This window comes from Mesoplodon bidens (genome assembly GCF_964165515.1).
Source record: "Mesoplodon bidens genome assembly, chromosome: 4".
In the NCBI taxonomy this organism is placed as follows: domain Eukaryota; kingdom Metazoa; phylum Chordata; class Mammalia; order Artiodactyla; family Ziphiidae; genus Mesoplodon; species Mesoplodon bidens.
Window position 1 is genome coordinate 116497233 of NC_138160.1, and position 23589 is coordinate 116520821.

General features: G+C 39.7%; 1 long non-coding RNA gene across 1 annotated transcript in view; it reads left to right on the forward strand.

Annotated features, from left to right (window-relative positions):
- LOC308616706 overlaps positions 1 to 23589 on the forward strand; it is a 252155-nt gene that overhangs the window by 140722 nt on the left and 87844 nt on the right. The gene's annotated exons all lie outside the window — the stretch shown is intronic.

A 23589-nucleotide genomic window follows, 5' to 3' on the forward strand; every position in this document is an offset into this window, starting at 1 on the left:
ATTTGAAAGGGCTTTGTGTGCCTGGGTGCACGTGACTGAAATTCACAAGTGTGGTGCTCTCTCTTCATTCTTGTACCAGCATTTGTTATTCCTGATTTATGTGGGAGGCAGAAGAATACAGTGTTTCAAAGGGTTTGGAATCCAAATTCTGCTACTTGTTAGCTCTGTGACCTGTTAGTAAACTCGCTAAGCCTCAGTTTCTTTATCAGCAAAGCAAGGGAACATGCTTGCAATAAACATACAATAAATGTTAGCTTACCTATCCGGGGGAGGAAAAACGCCCCTCCCACACTTACCTCGGTTGTCCAGTTAGTCTCACAAACATTATGCAAACTTAATTTCATTCATTCTTTTATAAACTCATTCTTCTGACACATCTTTTTTTTTTTTTTTTTTTTGTGGTACGCGGGCCTCTCACTGTTGTGGCCTCTCCCGTTGCGGAGCACAGGCTCCGGACGCGCAGGCTCAGCGGCCATGGCTCACGGGCCCAGCCGCTCCGTGGCATGTGGGATCTTCCCGGACCGGGGCACGAACCCACGTCCCCTGCATCGGCAGGCGGACTCTCAACCACTGCGCCACCAGGGAAGCCCTGACACATCTTTTTTTGAGCCACTGCAGTGTAGTTGCTGAGACCACAGACTTTGAAGGTCAACTATCTGGGTTTAAATTCTTGTTCAGATATTTGCTGGCTGGGTCACCTTGAGCAGGTTACTTAACCTCTCTGTTCCTCAGACTCCCATCTGCAAAGAGAGTGTCCCAGTGGTATTTATCTCATAGGTGATTATGAGGATTAAATTAATGGGTTAAAAAGGTGGAAAGTATCCAACAAATATTAGCTGTTGTTATGATTCTGAGCCAGGTACTGTGCTAGGGTGTGGAATATGGTGGTGAGTAAAAATACATCCCTGACCTAACAAAGCTTACCACCCAGCAGAGAGGATGGTCTACAAATAATTATACAAATATAATTATCATTGTAGTAAGTGCTAAGAAGGCAGTGGAAAGGGAACACCAGTAGGCCAGTGGAGCAGGGACTTGAAATGGGTAGAGAAAGGCTTGAGGGAAGATCCCCCAGTGAAGTGACAGTCCAACCAGGTTGTAGGGATTAGGATGTGTTGACCAGGTCAAAGGCAGAATCTGAGCTAGAGGTACAAAGGCCCTAGGTGAGCAATGAGTGGTGTTGTGGTGGGGAAGACAGAGGGTGACCAAGCAGGAGATGTATGCAGACTTTGGAGGCGAGGTAAGGGTGTTAGGCTTGATTCAGAGAGCATCGGAAGACACCAAGGGTTTTAAAACGGGGGGCGATATGGCCACTTTCTCACTGCCTCGTTCTATCTTTGGAGCTACAAGGTGAGATTAGGACACAGCCCACTGGCCACTAGGTCATCCCGATGTTTTCCTTCTGCATATCTTCATTAGCTCATCCATCTCAGCAGTCTCAAAGCCAGGAACGCATGTGAAAAAACTCCAGGGGCTAGACATTCAGGGCCTTAACCATTCTGTCTGGCATTCCCCCGTACGAGGACATACTCTGGAGGAAAAGGATGACACATCCTTGTCCTTCTCGAATGCCACCCTCAGTGCCTCACACAGTGTGAGGTGTGATATGAAGTGGTCCATCTATGAAGGGTGGTGGTTCAGAACCATCACCACAGTGACGTCATCAGGAGCTCATCAGGCCATGCCCAGATCACCTTTCACTCTGGTCTTTGTGGCTCTGGCAGGTGGGACTGGGGCAGAGGGCCTGCCCATGGGGTTTCTGCCCTGAAGCCCTGGCACAGCCTGCATCAAAGTTATTTCTGATTTTAGGAAACTGTGAGGTTCACAGGGGCAAGATGCTGTGACACAGCTTTTAGTTTTATTTCTGCATGTTGCTCTCAGCAGCCATTTGTTTCCTCCTCTTTTTTTTTTTTTTACATCTTTATTGGAGTATAATTGCTTTACAATGGTGTGTTAGTTTCTGCTTTATAACAAAGTGAATCAGCTATACATATACATATGTTCCCATATCTCTTCCCTCCTGCGTCTCCCTCCCTCCCACCCTCCCTATCCCACCCCTCTAGGTGGTCACAAAGCATAGAGCTGATCTCCCTGTGCTATGAAATTGAGCTATTTGTAATGAGGTGGATGGACCTAGAGTCTGTCATACAGAGTGAAGTAAGTCAGAAAGAGAAAGACAAATACCGGATGCTAACACATATTTATGGAATTTGAGAAAAAAAATATCATGAAGAACCTAGGGGTAAGACAGGAATAAAGACACAGACCTACTAGAGAATGGACTTGAGGATATGGCGAGGGGGAAGGGTAAGCTGTGACAAAGTGAGAGAGTGGCATGGACATATATACAGTACCAAACATAAAATAGATAGCTAGTGTTCCCTCCTCTTATATGTCTTTGCAAAGCTCCGGATTCCCTAAGAAGGACTGAAGCCATTTGAATTACAATACATTGTGTTCCCAGCCAAGGTGTGTTGTGCTGGTGAAACCTTCCCTTGATCAAAGGCTACAACTACTGTTGAGCGTTTGGAACAGCATGGCGCTTTCTTTACTATGCCTGAGGGGTGTATTTCAAGAAGAAAACATTGCATTCTCAGAGTAACAAATCATACCTGTCAGGTCGGCTGCCCGTCTCTGGGAGCATTAAGCACAAGACCAAACTCTCGGCTCTCTTCCCTGAACCGCAGCTGATTTCTCGAACAATGATTAAACGGCAAATGCAAAGTCTGTACAGACAAATATAGGTCATCTTCCCCTTTGATGGCTGAACTGCTAGCGTGCAGCTGGAGCTGCTACATGTCAGATCCCTGACAGGGTTTTGTTTTACATTCCAGACACAAGCAGGCTCCTGGAATTTTCTGCCACCCACATACGCTCCGTCTCTTAAGCTCCCCCTGCACAAACACGGCTCTCTGCTCCTTCCGCAATCCGAGGACTTGAACCAAATGAATTCACAGTACAATTCAATTCAGATTCAGTTTAGGGAATATTTTGATTTTCTGGTTGAATAACTCTAGAAAAGATACAGGTTTAGTCCTGAATCCAACTGGCTTATTGGAGGTATGCATTTAAAAACAACTTTGATTTGCTTCAGAGCTCACTTTAAAATAAGCTGGGCTTCATCTGATTCTGGAAATAAGCGTGACCTCTCCTCATTTTCTGCCCAGTGTTCAGTTCGAGACCCCAATGCCCCACACATGAAGCGACGTGAAGCTCAGTTCTGAAACATAAATCTTTCAGGGTCCTCGTCTGACTGTGCTTGGGATCCAAGGAGAGGTGAAAAGGCCCAAAAAGCCCATTTTAAGCAGAGAGTTGGCCTACAGCCAGTTTTAATAAAAAACACCTTCCCTTTGGGGCAGTGAATGTAAGACCAGCATCCATAGCACAAGAGAAGCTTACAGGGCAGCAATTGGACATTTCGCAGCTAATCTAAGCTCTTTCAGGAAATAGAGAATTGACTGTAGTGCAGTTCAAATCATAATGGGCTAAAGGCTTCTCTGTGATCTCTTATTGTGTGTCTCACTTTTTCTTGATCCCCTATAGTCTGTAAGTTCATTATTCCTCTTGCTGTCCCCGGAACTAAGCAGTGGGCCTGATGTCTAATGGGTGTTTGCCATGTGTGAGTTGAATTGAACCCAAATCTTATCTTGTAGAAGTTAGGATTAGGTTTGGCTGCAAGGAACAGAGATCCCCTAAATGGTGACTTAAACAAGATTGGGGTTGGTTTGTCTGTTGGGTGAAAGGAGTTCAGAGGTAGGCAGTCCAGGACTGATGTGGTATCTCCACAATGGCCAGGAGCCCTATATTCCCTCTGCTGTCTGTACTGAGTAGCCCTCCTCCTCCATCAGGGAAGGAAGGAAGAAGCCCGCCCATTCACTCTTTTCTTTTAATTTTTTACTTATTCATTATGAAATATAACACACATGTAGAAAAATGTAAAGAAAATGTATACAACTCAATACATTATCATAAGACAGGCAAACATAATCAATATCCAGGTCAAGAAATAGAACATTGCCAGCATCCCCAAAATTCTCTTTCAGGTTCCTGCCTAATCTCTCTCCTAACCACCACACCCCCCCCCCCACCGCCCCAAAAGAAAACTACCATCCTGACTTTGATAGTTGTCAGTTCATTACTTTTCTTTATAGTTTTATCAATTCAGTTTATCCCAGTTTACTATAGTTTAGTATTGTCTATTTTAAAGTTTTTTTTAATAAATGGAATCATCTAGCATGTGCTATTGTACAGCTGATTCCTTTTGCTCAACAGTATGTTTGTGAGATTCAGCCATATTGTTGTGTGGAGAATGTGTTTGTTTTCATTGTTGTGTAACATTCTGGTGAGTAAACAGTGGTATCTCCTTGTGCTGCTAATTAGCATTTTCCTGATTATTAATGTTGTTAAGCGCTTTTTCATGTGGATTTTAGCTATTGGAACAACTTCTTTTGTGAATCACCTGCTCAAATCTTTCTTTTTTTTTAAATTTGCATTATCTATTTTATTTATTTGTAAGAACTCTTTGTATATTCTGGATATAGTTTGTTATTTACTGTGTTCCAAATACTTTCTCTTACTCCATAGCTTGCCATTGCACCCCCATAGGAGTGTCTCTTGATGGTAGAAGTCCTTACTTTTAAGGCAGTCAGAATTATCATTCTTTTTTTACAATGGTGAGTGTTTTGGGTGTCTGGCTAAGAAATCTTTCTGTACCTTGAGGTCACAAAGAAATTCTCCTGTTATTTTCTAGAAGCTTTATTATTTTGCCTTTCATATTTAGATCTACAGTCTAAATAGGGATTGCTTTTTATGTATGTGTGAGGTAAGGTCTAGGGTCCCCCACTGGATATCCAGTGATTCCAGTATTAAAAAGCCCATCATTTCCCCTGCTGCTCTGCAATGTTACCCTTTACCTTAATCAAGTGTCTATATATACATGGATCTCTAGTTGAGCTCTCTATTCTATTCCATCAAGTTATTTGTCTCTCCTAGATTCAGTACCACATTGTAAAAATTACTGTAGTAATTTTATAATTGTAACTTTACAGCAGATCTTGATATCAAGTAGACCCTGTCTTTTCATTTTTTTCTTCAAGTTTCTTGGCTTTTCTTTTTTAAAATTTCTGTATGCATTTCAGAATCAGTTTGTCAGGTTACACACACACACACACACACACACACACACACACACACACACACACACACACACACACACACACACACACACACACACACACACACACACACACACACACACACACACACACACACCTGTTGGGGTCTTGGTTGGAATTTCATTAAATCTATAGATGAAGTTGGGAGAGAACTGATTTCTGTACAATACTGAGTTTTCAAATCCTGGAACATAGCACATCTCTTTTTCTAGTTAGGTCTTCTTTAATTTCTCTCAGTAATGTTTACAGTTTTTTATGTAAAGCTTTTATGCATAAGTTATTCATAAATATTTGATACTTTTAACATTACTGTAAATTGTTTCTTTTAAAATTTCACTTTTTAACTAATACATAGAAATGCAATTAATGTTTATGTTCTGATCTTATAACCAACAGTTTTTCTAAACTCAATTATTATTCTGATTATTTCTCTGTGGATTATTTTGGGTCTTTTATATATATAATTATGTCTATAAATTATCTTATGTAGTTTAGGTCTGTTCAAGTTTTCTGTTTTTTCTTGGGTCTGTTATTATTAACTTCTTTTGTTTTTATTTCATTCTGTCTGCTTGCTTTGTGTTTTATTTGCTCTTCTTTTTCTAGTTTTTTTAAGATGGAAGTTTAGATCATCAATTTGAATCCTTTCTTTACTAATATAGCCTTTTAAACTAATAACGTTCCTCTAAGCATTGCTTTAGCTGCATCCCAAGATTTTTGATGTTTGTATTTTTATTATCATTCAGTTCAATATTATCTAATTTGTCATGTGATTTCTTTTTTGAACCAAAGGTTTTTTATACCCATGTTGTTTAACTTCTAAATACTAGGGATTTTCTTGGTTACTTTATTGTTATTGTTTACTTCAAATATATTTTTTTTGCACCTTGACACTCTCTTCTCCTGTCGCATTTCAAATATATGTATGTTTCCACCTTGATATCATCTAATAGGTCTGTAGGGTTCTGTTAATTTCTTTTTCAATCTTTCTTCTTCATCTTGTATAATTTCAATTAATCTATCTTCAAGTTCACTTACTCTTTGCTCTGTCACGTCCATTTGGCTATTAAGTCCATCCCATGATTTTTTTTTAGTTTTGGAAATTACATATTTCAGTTCTAGAATTTCCATTTCTTTCTTTTTTATTATTTTTATTCTCTGCTGTGGTGTTCCTTTATTGAAACATGTTTTGTTTTGCTTCATTGAGAATAGTTATTTAGTGCTTTAAAATCCTTTTATATTGGTTTCAACATTTAGCTCATCTTAGATTTGGACTCAATTGACTTTTTCCTTGAGAATATGCTCCATTTTCTTGGTTCTTTGAAAGTCATGTAATTTCAGATTTTATCCTGAACATTATGAATGTTAAGTTATGAGAATTTTGGAATCTATTATTTTTACCCAATTTTTGTTTCTTCTTTTGTTTTAGTGAGTAATTTTCTTGGCTGTGTTTGAATTGCAAATTCTGTTTTTGGAGGCACCAGTTTTGGTCTTAATGCAGATTTGTTGTTTTTAGCTTAGGTGCTCTGAATCTGTTCTGTGCCTGAGTCTTTCAGGGGTTATACAGAGATAAGGGTAAACAGAGCTTAGAGATCCCCCATCTGGCTCTTTCCCTTTTGAGGGTCCTTCACTCTCTTTAGCACCTATGAGTGCCAAGGCTCACTTTTCTGATTCCCCAGGCCAGAAAAACTATAGGGTTTTTTGTTTGTTTGTTTGTTTCATGCAACCCTACCTGCTCTGTGTATGCAGCTTAGCCCCATGCTAAAAGCCTTGGAGGTGGGAGTTTATTTGTATAGCTCTCTGGCTCCCTCCTCCAAGCTAGCATGCACTCCTCACCAGTCAGTCTGCTTCTGTTCTTCCAGCACCTTCAGGCAGTTGGCTTTTCAGTTACATCCAGAATTAGTAGTTGTTTTCTGCAGGAGAAGGGGAATGTCTTAGTCAGTCATACCCAGAAGTGGAAGTCCTCTTTCAGAATTCCATCAGGACAGTGAGGAGAAGAGGAATCCAATGGCAGTGAGTCAGGCTCCAGACTGGCCTGTTGCTCCATTTGATATAAATTCACCAGTAAATTTCCTTGTTTCTAACACTAGGATAAGGGCAGTAGGCTCAGATCACTTCTCTTTCTATCCAAAATGCCCAGACACACTGCAATCAGTCTGGCCTCTTAGAGCTATTGACCGGCTGCCTCACAGTCATTGCCCAAATTCCATCTCCTCTAAAATCCATTTTCCCTGCCTCAGAGAGAGCCATTGGATTTCTCAATTATTAAATTGTACAGTCATGAGCTTACATACTTCTAAGAGGTAATACGGTGTAAAGTTTCTTTTCCGTGGAAATGTCATATTGGTTCCTCTGGGGAGTGAATGGAATACTTAAAATATTCTTTCAGTCTCAGTAGCCCATTAAGAGGGATGCAAAGGTGAAATGTGACTTTGCTTAGGCTGGAATAGAAATGTGTGTTCTTTGAGAAGCTCTGAGGCAGTTTGCTCACTGATAGCATCACTGCCTAATCTTTTATTATCTGTCTCGCTTTCTACTTTTTGGATTAAAAAGTACATAAGTGGGCAAATGAAATTTCTCTGCTAACACACACCTTTGATAAACATAATTTTTGGCATGTAGTTATATGCACATTTACAGTTAATTCAATCAGTGTTGCTTGTTTATTTTTAAAAATAATAAATACAGCTACCATTTGTTGGATATGTACTTTGTGCCAGGAAATACTTAGGCACTGTACAAGTGCTATATAATTTTATAAACTAATTTTTTGGCTATAAAAATAATATATAATTACATTCTCCTTATAAAAATTCAAATAATTTAAATAACACTGAAGTCCAGTTTGGTCTTAATCCCTATCCTCGCCCAAGATTCTGCTGTCCTACCAAAAGGCAACAGCTTTTTCACCTTTTTGGGTCCTTCCAGAATTTTCTATGTACTTACATACATATGTTCCTGTAAAATAGATATAGGAGTGTGGTTTTGTGTGTATGTTTGTTTTGTAAATAGAATCATCACTGTGTTTCATGCTGCAATTTGCTTTTCACACTCAACAATATGTCTTGGATATTTCCCTGTGTTGCTAAGACAGTTGTGGCTCCCTTCTTTTAAACTCCTATTTCATTGTCCATAACAGCATAGCACCAAATTTTACTTAGTTATTCCCTACTAGAGCAGAATTAGGTTGTTTTCTCTTTTCCTCTTGCTATTACACACAAGGGTAAATTTCTATAATTGGGGTATTTAGCATTTATTAGCTTCCTTGTTAGCAATAAGAGGGTGCCAATAGTCAGCCAAGTGTAGTGTGTAGCTCACACAGACAGATTTCAAAACCTCAGTTCCAGTACTAGAGTACAGACAGGATTATCTGCATTTTATTTTGAGAGTGGTAGGGGAAGGGAGGAAAAAAAGAAGCTAAAAATACAAATGATAACTATTGAGATATCACATCTGGGATCAGTTACATATTTTTCAGACAATAAAAAAGGACATCCAAACCATAGGAAACACATAGTTATTTTCATTTTGGCTTTTTTGTGTTTTTAATTGGAAACCAGCAGAAATCTCCTAGACAGATGAGGAAAACAAACTCTTATTTAGGAAGCGTGTATTAGGTATGTGGAGAGCCTGTTTCTTTCCAGACACTCCATGTAAATGCTACTCCCTGTACTCCCCACAAGCTCTTGAAGGGAAGCAGAGTATGCCACCCCAAAATATGCCACTTTGATATGTGGGTTGTTTTGAGCTGAAGGCAATCAAGACCCCAAAGACTCAGGAAAAACTTTTACCTCTCCCTTAACTACCTAAAAGAATTTAGACAGGGGTCCTATACCAGAAAGAGAGCTATTGGCAGAGAGAACTTTTCTAATCTGAAAGACCTCTCTATGTGGAAGAGCAAACTTCTAATTACCAATCATCTACTCTTAACATCCTGTGAGTTACACTCCTCCCCTTTGAAGCCCCAGGCCCCTTTCACATTCCTTGGTTCAGGATGGCATATAAATCTCAATTGCCTGACTTGCTCTTGGGGCTCATCATATCTTTGGAGAGCCCATACATATAAAATTAAATTTACTTTTCTCCTTTTAATCTGTCTTGTATCAATTTAATTATTAGACCAGTGAAAGAACCTAGAAGGGAAGAAGGGAAAATTTTTCCTCCCCTGCATTCTAATTACACTGCTGTGCTCATGGCTCCTGATGTCAAGTAGCTACACTTCAATCCTGCAACCTTCAGAAGAACAAAACACAAACGTTTGCATTTGTTTATCTTTCCAAAATTAGTAGTGTTGTTTAGGAGGTTTTATTATAAATCTGACTTATTCTTATATGAGATAGTCAAGCATATGGAGATGTTTGAAGAAGAAATTTTAAAAAATCTCCCCCAATGTCTCGATCCCAATATTAATTAACATTTTGGTAAACATCTTCCAGATAGTGCATTTTCTATCTTTTCTGAGAAATATAATTTTCTATAAATGTGATTCTAACACTCATGCATTTTTATAGCTAACTTTTTTTTCTGTCAGCAGCATATTCTTTAAATCTTTCTTTAACAATGCTAATAGATGTGATCACTCCTTGATATTGACTAAACATAGTCAATCACATGGTGGTGCGGTACATTTGACCCTTCGTTCATTCTCTTGGTCCCTCATCCATTTATCACCCAAATCTTTGTTTTGTGGCTTGTTGTAAGTCAGGCATCATGCTAAGCACTGAGCATACAATGGTGGACAATACAGGTACAGTCTGAGGGCCTTAGGAGTTTAGGTCTAGTAGGGAAAACAAACAAACAATTGTTTATCATGTGATAAACCCTATGGGACTTGGTTTAGAAGGTGTGATTAAGAGAGGCTCCTTGGAGGAAGTAATAGCCATGCTGCAGAATCACAGAGGATGAGTGGGAGTTTGTACGACAGTGGGGGGGCGGTGGCAGGGGTGTTTAAGCAGAGGGAACAACATTTGCAAAGACTTGGAAATGAGAGAGATCTGGCCCTTCTGTAGAAACCAGGCTGCTGCTCTGTCTTTATAATGGGCTGTTGACACTGCCTAGCTGAGATCAGTGATCTCTAGGGCTGGTGGTGATTGGCAATGGTGGTGGTTGGCCATTGTGGTGGCACCCACCCTGATGTTTCTTCATGGCTTTGGTACTTGGCTAGAAAGAGAAGGTATAAGCAGGTAGCAAGAGCACTTCCTCTGCCAGCTTCAGCAGGGAGAGGATAAGAAACCACAGAGAAAGGGCTTTCCCCAGACCCCCAAAGCTCTGCCTGGACAGAGTTCCAACAGGCTCCCAGCAGCCTGGGTCCTTGCAGGGTCAGAGTGAACCTGCTGAGGAGTGAGGGGCCCACTGAACATGGATCAGTGTCAGAATTGCTGGCTTTGAAAGACCAAGGGACAATTAGCAAGTTTCTGACCTCAAAGATGGGGATAAAGGGGCTAACACAGGCAGTCTGAAATTAAACAATAACTTATAATTTTTGCCATTTGAAGGTAGTGTCATTTCCTCAAATGTGGCTTTGAATTGGCATTTTTATACCCCCGCCAAGGGAAATTCTGATAAATGTAAGTAAAGGCATGGTCCTCCCTGCTTTCCAAATTGTAATTCCCCGAGCTTTCTGGTTAAAATATCCATTTTTTCTCTGTGTTGAATAAAAGTGTTGAGTGCCTTGCAGGACACTAAGGTAAGTTAGGAACTGTCCAAGTATCAAAGGAAAAAATACGTTTGATCACCTTTGGACCCCAATAGTCAGGTTGGAAGTACATCATCCCCAGACAGTGGGAAAGGATTTGCAAATGACTTAAATTCCTGTGAGTGACACTGCAAGTAGCTGCACATTCCAGGGAAATGTTTATTGACTACCGATTACACTGAGAAATAGAAAAGATAAATATTTGCACTTCTGTTGAGACACATTTAAAATTCCCAAACAGCCATCATATAATCTGCTAAGCAATTTACCCAATTGTTTTACATTCTTTTTTACTGATTATAATGATATTTATTCTAGTCTGTGTAGATTTGTTATTGGTGATTATTTGTAGTTGTTATGCATCTGCTGCTGAGGTTTTTTTCTTTTGAGGGGGTGGTAAAAACAACTTAATAGAAATCACACATAAGGTACAATGATAAATCTCTTTTGATTTTTTTTTTTTTTTTTTTTTTTGCGGTACGCGGGCCTCTCACTCTTGTGGCCTCTCCCGTTGCGGAGCACAGGCTCCAGATGCACAGGCTCAGCAGCCACGGCTCACGGGCCCAGCCACTCCACGGCATGTGGGGTCTTCCTGGACTGGGGCACAAACCCGTGTCCCCTGCATCGGCAGGCGGACTCTCAACCACTGCACCACCAGGGAAGCCCTCTTCTGATTTTTAAAATCAGAATCAACTTGGTGTCTCCACTGACAAAATGTACAAATCCACATTCTTCAAAATTGCTTGGGGTACAAAATTATTAATTAGGTAGCATAAACTCTGCTTTAGGACTTATGGAACTGGGCTTCCTGGTTCTTCAAATACTCTGGCTAATAAAATGTTACCACACATACAATACAATTAGAATACAATAAAATGCCTATCACTAAACTGGATCAAACTGGTATTTTTCTCTGATGTTAAGTAGGAACCTCAAGATCTTAGAATGCCTTGAGGGGTCACCATTCATCATTCCTTACTATATAGAAGATCTGTGGATATAAAATGCATTAGAGAGCTCTCATTATCCAAATGCTGAATAGCAAGGGTTCACCATTCATTTTGCTCAGTTCCCATTTTCATATTCAGAGATTGCTTGTTCAGAAGACTAAATGGGATGAAATATTTTAGGAATACTCACCTGGCAAGTACATATATGATGGAAAGGATTAAGAGGAAATGGGAGTGATAAAAGACCAGTAATGAGGTTACCGGATCAACCCATGCAAGAAGTGAAGAGGGTCTCGAGTAACATGAGGACAGCAGAAGCAAAAGGAAAGAAGCCAAAGAGTAGGGAAAAGGAATCAAATATGTTCAAGTTTTAAGGCAGTAGGAATATGTGGGTTTAGGGGAAAATAGGTGTTTGGTTTATTACTTACAGAAACTGCAGTCATCCAAGACACTCCATGCTCCTTTGGGTCATATTGGCATTCTGTATTTGTGAGAGCTTTTTTGGTAGGATTTAGTTAATGTGAGAACTTTCCCTTTGTATTATAATTGCCTTTTGCCTTTCTCTTTCCCCAAACCATGAACTCTTTGATGGCAAGGTCTTTGTCTTTCATCTTTGTATTCCTAAAGCACCTAGCAACATACAGGGCACATAATAGATACTTAGTAAATGTTTGAAAAGGGAGGCATGTGGTGAAGAAATCAAAGGAAGTGGGGGACTAAGTGGAAACAGGGCAAATGTCATTTGATATTTGTCTTAAAATTTAATATCCCAAAGGAACAAATTCTTGAGCAGCATCCTTAATTTACCAAATGGTAGACTGAGGCCCAGGCAAAGGAAGCAAGTTGTCCAATCAAGGTCAGTCAAGCAGTTAGAGGCAGAGGTAAGGTCAGAAACTTGGTTTGCACTGCACACATCTCCTCACCTGGTGAGTACTCCTGCCCCCTCAGAGAAAGCAGTGCCTGTTTTATTTTACTTTATTTTTTCTTTATTGAAGTATACAATGTTGTGCTAATTTCTGCTGTACAGCAGAGTGACTCAGTTATACACTTATATACATTCTTTTTTATATTCTTTTCCATTATGGTTTATTCCAGGAGATTGGCTATAGTTCCCTGTGCTATATAGTAGGATCTTGTTGTTTATCCATTCTAAATGTAATAGTTTGCATCTACTAACCCCAAACTCCCAGGCCATCCCTCTCCCTCCCCACCTTCCCCTTGACAACCACAGGTCTATTCTCTGTGTCCATGAGTCTGTTTCTGTTTTGTAGATGGGTTCATTTGTGCCATATTTTAGATTCTACATATAAATGATATCTGTGGTATTTGTCTTTCTCCTTCTGACTTCACTTAGTGTGATAATCTGTAGGTCCATCCATGTTGTTGCAAATGGCATTATTTCTCTCTTTTTTATGGCTGAATAATATTCCATTGTATATATGTACCACATCTTCTTTATCCATTCCTCTTGATGGACATTTAGGTCACTTCCATTTCTTAGCTATTATAAATAGTGCTGCAATGAACTGTGAGGTGCATGTATCTTTTCGAATTAGAGTTTTCTCCGGATATGTGACTAGGAGTGGGATTGCTGGATCAAATGGCATTTCTACTTTTAGTTTTTTGAGGACCCTCCATACTGTTTTCCGTAGTACCTGCACCAATTTACATTCCCACCAACAGTGTAAGAGGCTTCTCTTTTCTCCACACCCTCTCCAGCATTTATTGTTTGTAGAATTTTTGATAATGGCCATTCTGGCTGGTGTGAGGTGATACCTCATTGTACTTTTGATTTGCATTTCTCTAATTATTAGTGATGTTGAGCATCTTTTCATGTGCCTATTGGCCATCTGTATGTCTTCTTTGGAGAAATGTCTGTTTAGGTCTTCTGCCCATTTTTCAATTGGGTTGTTTGTTTTTTTTGTTGTTGAGTTGTAGGAGCTGTTTGTGCATTTTGGAGATTAAGCCCTGGTCAGTTACATCATTTGCAAATGTTTTCTTTCATTCTGTAGGGTTTTTTTTTTTTAAATGATTTCCTTTGCTGTGTGAAAGCTTGTATGTTTGATTAGGTCCCATTTGTTTATTTTTGCTTTTATTTCTGTTGCCTTGAGAGACTGACCTAAGAAAACATTGGTATGATTTATGTCAGAAAAAGTTTTGCCTATGTTCTCTTCTAGGAGTTTTATGGTGTCATATCTTAATGTTTAAGTCTTCAAGCCATTTTGAGTTATTTTTGTGTATGGTCTGAGGGTGTGTTCTAACTTCATTGATTTACATGCAGCTGTCCAACTTTTCCAGCACCACTTGCTGAAGAGACGAGCAGTGCCTGTTTTAGTTCTCTCCAAGTGACCAAGGATTGGGACACAAAGAAGCAACTCCATGAAAAATATCTTTTAATAAGCAGAGATGACCCTCATGATCCTGACAGAGCTAGGTTCAAGCCCATAAGACTGACCACAAAATACAGACGTATTTTCCAGAAAACTGAATTTTAAAAATTATTACCTGATTAATTTTTGATGGGTAATACAATCGCATGATTTGAAACCTTAAAAGAATAAAGAGGTATAGATGTTGAGAAGTCTCTTTCCCTTGCCTGTCCCCCACCAGGCCAGTTACCACCCACCATATAGATATGTACTTTTTTAGTTTCTTACGTATCTTCCACAGTTTCTGTACAGTTATGTAAGCCAAATGTGAATAAATATTCTTCTTTACTTCTTTTTTGGGTAAACAAAATGTAGCATATTATACACACTCAACTGCACCTTGCTTTTTCTTTAACTTAAAATTGATCTTGGAGAATTCTCATACCAATACAAAAAGAACTACCTTTACTAAGCTATTACAAAGTAGTCTATGGAATGGATGTAACATAATTTAATTAAACACCCCCATGTTTGTGTATATTTGGGTTATTTCTAATCTCTGGATGTTAGAAAAAATCCTTTAATGGCTAATATTTTATGTACACCAAGGGTTTGTGCATTTGTAATTTTGACATATTGTCTATTACCCTCCTAGTGGTTGTACCAGTTTACATTGAGTTGGCAGTTTGAGAGTACCCGAGTCTTAACAGCTTCTACATCAGAGTTTGTTATCAAACTTTAGGATGTTAGCCAACCTGATGGGTGAAAAATGCCATTTCAGGGTAGTTTAATTTGCATTTGTCTTAGGAGTGAGGTTGCACATCTTTAAAATGCTAGAAAATGGAAATAGAAAAACCAAAACAGGATTTCCTTCACTTACCAAGATCAATAACCAGCACACAGTTGGCCCTAAAGAAGGAGACCGCTGCCACCTCTCAGAGGCATTTGAAGCCAACTACCCCTCGGTGCCGGCACTTCACATGGATTATCTCATTCAGATTCACAAGCCCTTGAATAGTAGGTGCTGTATTCCCACTGTACAGATGGGGAAACTGGGGTTAACAGAGGGTAACCTTCCCAAGATCTGGTAAGTAACTGACCAGGGGCTTGAACTTCAGTCTGGAGTACTCCAGGACCCTGGATCAGCCACTCTCCTGCACTGTAGAGGATGCTGTCTTTCTGCAGAGAGTTTGAATGAGGTCATTTGTATGTCGTTCTACTCCCATTGGATTTATGCTCTTCTCCCTGGTCTAGCCATCTCCTTACCCTGCACCTGGTTTGGAAGGATATATGTTTTCTTTAATGTAGCTGTGGTTCATTGCTTTTCACTGTAGGATTTTGAGATGCAGCAAGTTTACTCTTGGGCAGTCTCTCCCTCTCTGCACTTTACCCTTTTCTGCTGCTGTCTTTATACACGCCACTGTGTTTGTAGCAAATTATAAATATTGATCTGTTTTCTCTCACCTTTTATATAAACATGGGAGTTTGGGCATTGGGCTGCATAATGAAGAAAAACGTTAAAAAAAAGTAGTTGGGAAAATTTATTATTTTCTTGGTTATATATGAGGAATGAACTCAACGTAATCATGTGAGAGCAAAATAAAGTAAGACTGTCAACTTCTAAGCTAACCACAACTGGACTTTTCAAAATTACCTGAGAAAGGCTAGCTCTCCCCAAGTAGAACTATTATTTGGAAAGGGGTAGGGAGTTTACAGTGGCACCCACCCTGTTAGAACTGGATTGTTAGCCCCATCAGCTGCAGCTGTCTGTCTAGGAAGCTAGGAAATAACTAAGGTAAGGTGTGCTTGCCTCTCTCCTCTCCAGATCTGTTTGCAAACCCTTCCAGGTTCCTTTGATCTAATTATTGCCTGTAGGCATATGCCCCCTCTCCCAGTAGTCAAATTAAGAATCCCTTCTGTAGGTATGCAGAGCAGCACTTCTAGAAAGCACTTCTGCCTTCTCAGCCTGGCCCTCTCAGTTTTTGCTCCTATCCTGAATCCTCAGCATGACTGCTGAAGGAAGGTAGGCTTTATGGAAGCCAGGTCCCATTCCCATGAACCCTGCACCACCACCAACTGAGTATGACAGTCTTGGGTCATAGATGTCCTGGAAACCAAGGACAACATTAAGGCTGTTTCCAGGGGCAGGACAGGAATAAAGACTCAGACGTAGAGAATGGAATTGAGGACACGGGGAGGGAGAAGGGTAAGCTGGGACGAAGTGAGATAGTGGCATGGACTTATATATACACTACCAAATGTAAAGTAGATAGCTAGTGGGAAGCAGCCACATAGCACAGGGAGATCAGCTCAGTGCTTTGTGACCACCTAGAGGGGTGGGATAAGGAGGGTGGGAGGGAGATGCAAGAGGGAGGGGATATGGGGATATATGTATACATATAGCTGATTCACTTTGTTATAAAGCAGAAACATTGTAAAGCAATTATACTCCAATAAAGATGTAAAACAAAAAGATACAGTAAAAAAAAAAAAAGGCTGTTTCCAATCAAAATTAAATCACTTGAAAATGACTTTGAAATGCACTTTTCAAGTGCCTGACAGGCACTTCAGCTGACTGACAAAGGGATCAAAAGGATCTAGAGAACTGCCAAGCCATGCGCTGCCATGTGCCTCATCCCAGGGCGTTTTTCAGGCTGTTGCTTTCTGTCCTGGGGAGTCAGGAAGAAAGGCTTAGCAGGAAGAGAGGGAAGAGGAACCAAGACGCAAATACTACTATTTTTCTTTTCTCTGCTTCCTCTGTGAACAGCCTCCTTTTACTTTAATTTTTAATATCATTATTATTTTTAACATCTTTATTGGAGTATAACTGCTTTACAATGGTGTGTTAGTTTCTGCTTTATAACAAAGTGAATCAGTTATACATATACATTTGTTCCCATATCTCTTCCCTCTTGCATCTCCCTCCCTCCCACCCTCCCTATCCCACCCCTCTCGGTGGTCACAAAGCACCGAGCTGATCTCCCTGTGCTATGCGGCTGCTTACCACTAGATATCTATTTTACGTTTGGTAGTGTATATATGTCCATGCCACTCTCTCACTTTATCACAGCTTACCCTTCCCCCTCCCCATATCCTCAAGTCCATGCTCCAGTAGGTCTGTGCCTTTATTCCCGTCTTACCCCTAGGCTCTTCATGACCGTTTTTTTTTCTTTCTTAGATTCCATATATATGTGTTAGCATACGGTATTTGTCTTTCTCTTTCTGACTTACTTCACTCTGTATGAGGGACTCTAGGTCCATCCACCTCACTACAAATAACTCAATTTCGTTTCTTTTTATGGCTGAGTAATATTCCATTGTATATATGTGCCACATCTTCTTTATGCATTCATCTGTTGATGGACACTTAGGTTGCTTCCATGTCCTGGCTATTGTAAATAGAGCAGCAATGAACACTTTGGTACATGACTCTTTCTGAATTATGGTTTTCTCAGGGTATATGCCCAATAGTGGGATTGCTGGGTCCTATGGTAGTTCTATTTTTAGTTTTTTAAGGAACCTCCATACTGTTCTCCATAGTGGGTGTATCAATTTACATTCCCACCAACAGTGCAAGAGGGTTCCCTTTCCTCCACACCCTCCCCAGCATTTGTTGTTTGTAGATTTTCTGATGATGGCCATTCTAACTGGTGTGAGGTAATACCTCACTGTAGTTTTGATTTGCATTTCTCTAATAATTAGTGATGTTGAGCATTCTTCCATGTGTTTGTTGTCGATCTGTATATCTTCTTTGGAGAAATGTCTATTTAGGTCTTCTTTCGATTTTTGGATTGGGTTTTTGTTTTTTTGTTATTGAGCTGCATGAGCTGCCTGTAAATTTTAGAGATTAATCCTTTGTCAGTTGCTTCATTTGCAAATATTTTCTCCCATTCTGAGGGTTGTCTTTTGCTCTTGTTTATGGTTTCCTTTGCTGTGCCAAAGATTTTAAGTTTCATTAGGTCCCATTTGTTTATTTTTGTTTTTATTTCCATTTCTCTAGGAGGTGGTTCAAAAAGGATCTTGCTGTGATTTATGTCATAGAGCGTTCTGCCTATGTTTTCCTCTAAGAGTTTGATAGTGTCTGGCCTTACATTTAGGTCTTTAATCCATTTTGAGTTTATTTTTGTGTATGGTGTTAGGGAGTGTTCTAATTTCATTCTTTTACATGTAACTGTCTAGTTTTCCCAGCACCACTTATTGAAGAGGCTGTCTTTTCTCCACTGTATATTCTGGAATCCTTTATCAAAGATAAGGTGACCATATGTGCGTGGATTTATCTCTGAGCTTTCTATCCTATTCCATTGATCTATATTTCTGTTTTTGTGCCAGTACCATACTATCTTGATTACTGTAGCTTTGTAGTATAGTCTGAAATCAGGGAGCCTGATTCCTCCAGCTCCATTTTTCGTTCTCAAGATTGCTTTGGCTATTCAGGGTCTTTTGTGTTTCCATACAAATTGTGAAATTTTTTGTTCTAGTTCTGTGAAATATGCCTTTGGTAGTTTGATAGGGATTTCACTGAATCTGTAGATTGCTTTGCGTAGTAGTCATTTCTCACAATGTTGATTCTTCCAATCCAAGAACATGGTCTATCTCTCCATCTATTTGTATCATCTTTAATTTCTTTCACCAGTGTCTTATAATTTTCTGCACACAGGTTTTTTGTCTCCTTACATAGGTTTATTCCTAGATATTTTATTCTTTTTGTTGCAGTGGTAAATGGGAGTGTTTTCTTGATTTCACTTTCAGATTTTTCATCATTAGTGTACAGGAATGCCAGAGATTTCTGTGCATTAATTTTGTATCCTGCTACTTTACCAAATTCATTGATTAGCTCTAGTAGTTTTCTGGTAGCATCTTTAGGATTCTCTATGTATAGTATCATGTCATTTGCAAACAGTGACAGCTTTACTTCTTCTTTTCCAATCCTTTTATTTCTTTTTCTTCTCTGATTGCTGTGGCTAAAACTTCCAAAACTATGTTGAATAAGAGTGGTGAGAGTGGGCAACCTTATCCTGTTCCTGCTCTTAGTGGAAATGGTTTCAGTTTTTCACCACTGAGGATGAATTTGGCTGTGGGCTTGTCATATATGGCCTTTATTATGTTGAGGAAAGTTCCCTCCATGCCTACTTTCTGCAGGGTTTTTATCATAAATGGGTGTTGAATTTTGTCGAAAGCTTTCTCTGTCTCTACTGAGATGATCATATGCTTTTTCTTCTTCGATTTGTTAATATGATGTATCATGTTGATTGATTTGCATATATTGAAGAATCCTTGCATTCCTGGAATAAACCCCACTTGATCATGGTGTATGATCCTTTTAATGTGCTGTTGGATTCTGTTTGCTAGTATTTTGTTGAGGATTTTTGCATCTATGTTCATCAGTGATATTGGCCTGTAGTCTTCTTTCTTTTTGACATCTTTGTATGGTTTTGGTATCAGGGTGACGGTGGCCTTGTAGAATGAGTTTGGGAGCGTTCCTCCTTCTGCTATATTTTGGAAGAGTTTGAGAAGGATGGGTGTTAGCTCTTCTCTAAATTTTGATAGAATTCACCTGTGAAGCCATCTGGTCCTGGGCTTTTGTTTGTTGTAAGATTTTTAATCACAGATTCAATTTCAGTGCTTGTGATTGGTCTGTTCATATTTTCTATTTCTTCCTGGTTCAGTCTCGGCAGGTTGTACATTTCTAAGAATTTGTCCATTTCTTCCAGGTTGTCCATTTTATTGGCCTAGAGTTGCTTGTAGTAATCTCTCATGATCTTTTGTATTTCTGCAGTGTCAGTTGTTACTTCTCCTTTTTCATTTCTAATTCTATTGATTTGAGTCTTCTCCCTTTTTTTCTTGATGAGTCTGGCTAATGGTTTATCAATTTTGTTTATCTTCTCAAAGAACCAGCTTTTACTTTTATTGATCTTTGCTATTGTTTCCTTCATTTCTTTTCCATTTATTTCTGATCTGATCTTTATGACTTCTTTCCTTCTGCTAACTTTTGGGTTTTCCTGTTCTTCTTTCTCTAATTGCTTTAGGTGCAAGATTAGGTTGTTTTTTTGAGATGTTTCCTGTTTCTTAAGGTAGGACTGTATTGCTATAAACTTCCGTCTTAGAACTGCTTTTGCTGCATCCCATAGGTTTTGGGTCATTGTGTCTCCATTGCCATTTGTTTCTAGGTATTTTTTGATTTCCTCTTTGATTTCTTCACTGATCACTTGGTTATTAAGTAGTGTATTGTTTAGCCTCCATGTGTTTGTATTTTTTACAGATCTTTTCCTGTAATTGCTATCTAGTCTCATAGCATTGTGGTTGGAAAAGATCCTTGATATGATTTCAGTTTTCTTAAATTTAACATGCTTGATTTGTGACCCAAGATATGATCTATCCTGGAGAATGTTCCATGAGCACTTGAGAAAAATGTGTATTCTGTTGTTTTTGGATGGAATATCCTATAAATATCAATTAAGTCCATCTTGTTTAATGTATCATTTAAAGTTTGTGTTTCCTTATTTATTTTCATTTTGAATGATCTGTCCATTGGTGAAAGTGGGATGTTAAAGTCCCCTACTATGATTGTGTTACTGTCGATTTCTCCTTTTATGGCTGTTAGTATTTGCCTTATGTATTGAAGTGCTCCTATGTTGGGTGCATAAATATTTACAATTGTTATATCTTCTTCTTGCATTGATCCCTTGATCATTATGTAGTGTCATTCTTTGTCTCTTGCAATAGTCTTTATTTTAAAGTCTGTTTTTTCTGATATGAGAATTGCTACTCCAACTTTCTTTTGATTTCCATGTGCATGGAATATCTTTTTCCATCCCCTCAATTTCAGTCTGTATGTGTCCCTAGGTTTGAAGTGGGTCTCTTGTAGACAGCATATATACTGTGTTGTTTTTGTATCCATTCAGCCAGTCTGTTTCTTTTGGTGGGAGCATTTAATCCATTTACATTTAAGGTAATTATCGATAATGTTTGTTCCTATTCCCGTTTCCTTAATTGTTTTGGGTTTGTTATTGTAGGTCTTTCCTTCTCTTGTGTTTCTTGCCTAGAGAAGTCCCTTTAGCATTTGTTGTAAAGCTGGTTTGGTGGTGCTGAACTCTCTCAGCTTTTGCTTGTCTGTGAAGGTTTTAATTTCTCCATCAAATTTGAAAGAGATCCTTGCTGGGTAGAGTAATCTTGGTTGTAGTTTTTTCTCCTTCATCACTTTAAATATGTCCTGCCACTCCCTTCTGGCTTGCAGAGTTTATGCTGAAAAATCAACTGTTAACCTTATGGGAATTCCCTTGTTTGTTATTTGTTGTTTTTCCCTTGCTGCTTTTAATATGTTTTCTTTGTGTATTTAATTTTTGATAGTTTGATTAATATGTGTCTTCGCGTGTTTCTCCTTGGTTTTATCCTGTATGGGACTCTCTGTGCTTCCTGGACTTGATTAACTATTTCCTTTCCCATATTAGGGAAGTTTTCAACTATAATCTCTTCAAATATTTTCTCAGTCCCTTTCTTTTTCTCTTCTTCTTCTGGAACCCCTATAATTCGAATGTTGGTGCATTTAATCTTGTCCCAGAGGTCTCTGAGACTGTCTTCAGTTCTTTTCATTATTTTTTCTTTATTCTGCTCTGCAGTAGTTATTTCCACTATCCTATCTTCCAGGTCACTTATCCGTTCTTCTGCCTCAGTTATTCTGCTATTGATCCCTTCTAGAGTATTTTTAATTTCATTTATTGTGTTGTTCATCATTGCTTGTTTCCTCTTTAGTTCTTATGGGTCCCTGTTAAATATTTCTTGCATTTTCTCTATTCTATTTCCAAGATTTTGGATCATCTTTACTATCATTATTCTGAATTCTTTTTCAGGTAGACTGCCTATTTCCTCTTCATTTGTTAGGTCTGGTGGGATTTTACCTTACTCCTTCATCTGCTGTGTGTTTTTCTGTCTTCTCATTTTGCTTTTCTTACTGTGTTTGGGGTCTCCTTTTTGCAGGCTGCAGGTTCGTAGTTCCCGTTGTTTTTGGTGTCTGTCCCCAGTGGCTAAGGTTGGTTCAGTGGGTTGTGTAGGATTCCTGGTGGAGGGGACTAGTGCCTGTGTTCCGGTGGATGAGGGTGGATCTTGTCTTTCTGTCTTTCTGGTGGGCAGGTCCACGTCTGGTGGTGTGCTTTGGTGTGTCTGTGGCCTTATTATGATTTTAGGCAGCCTCTCTGCTAATGGATGGGGCTGTGTTCCTTTCTTGCTAGTTGTTTGGCATAGGGTGTCCAGCACTGTAGCTTGCTGGTCGTTGAGTGAAGCTGGGTGCTGGTGTTGAGATGGAGATCTCTGGGAGATTTTTGCCATTTGATATTATGTGGAGCTGGGAGGTCTCTTGTGGACCAGTGTCCTGAACTTGGCTCTCCCACCTCAGAGGCACAGCACTGACTCCTGGCTGGAGCGCCAAGAGCCTTTCATCCACACTGCTAAGAATAAAAGTGAGTAAAAATAGAAAGAAAGAAAGAGAGAGGATAAAATAAAGTAAGATAAAATAAAATAAAGTTATTAAAATAAAAAATAATTATTAAGAAAAATTTTTAAGTAGCAAAAAAACCAAAACAAAACAAAAAAATGGATGGACAGAACCCAAGGACAAATGGTGAAAGCAAAGCTATACAGACAAAATCTCACACAGAAGCATACACATACACACTCACAAAAAGAGGAAAAGGGGAAAATATAATATATCTTGCTCTCAAAGTCCACCTCCTCAATTTGGGATGATTCGTTGTCTATTTATGTATTCCACAGATGCAGGGTACATCAAGTTGATTGTGGAGATTTAATCCACTGCTCCTGAGGCTGCTGGGAGAGTTTTCCTTTTCTCTTCTGTGTTTGCACAGCTACTGGGGCTCAGCTTGGATTTGGCCCCGCCTCTGCATGTAGGTCGCCTGAGGGTGTCTGTTTTTCCGCTCAGACAGGACGGGGTTAAAAGGAGCAGCTGATTCGGGGGCTCTGGCTCACTCAGGCTAGGGGGAGGGAGAGGCATGGAGGGCGGGGCGAGCCTGCGGCGGCAGAGTCCAGCATGACTACACCAGCCTGAGGCGCGCCGTGCGTTCTCCTGGGGAAGTTGTCCCTGGATCACGGGACCCTGACAGTGGCTGGCTGCACAGGCTCCCTGGAAGGGAGGTGTGGATAGTGACCTGTGCTTGCACACAGGCTTCTTGGTGGAGGCAGCAGCGGCCTTAGCGTCTCATGCCCGTCTCTTGGGTCTGCGCTGTTAGCTGCGGCTCGCGCCCGTCTCTGGGGCTCCTTTAAGAGGTGCTCTTAATCCCCTATCCTCGTGCACCAGGAAGCAAAGAGGGAAGAAAGCCTCTTGCCTCTTCGGCAGCTCCAGACTTTTTCCCGGACTCCCTCCCGGCCAGCCGTGGCGCACTAACCCCTTCAGG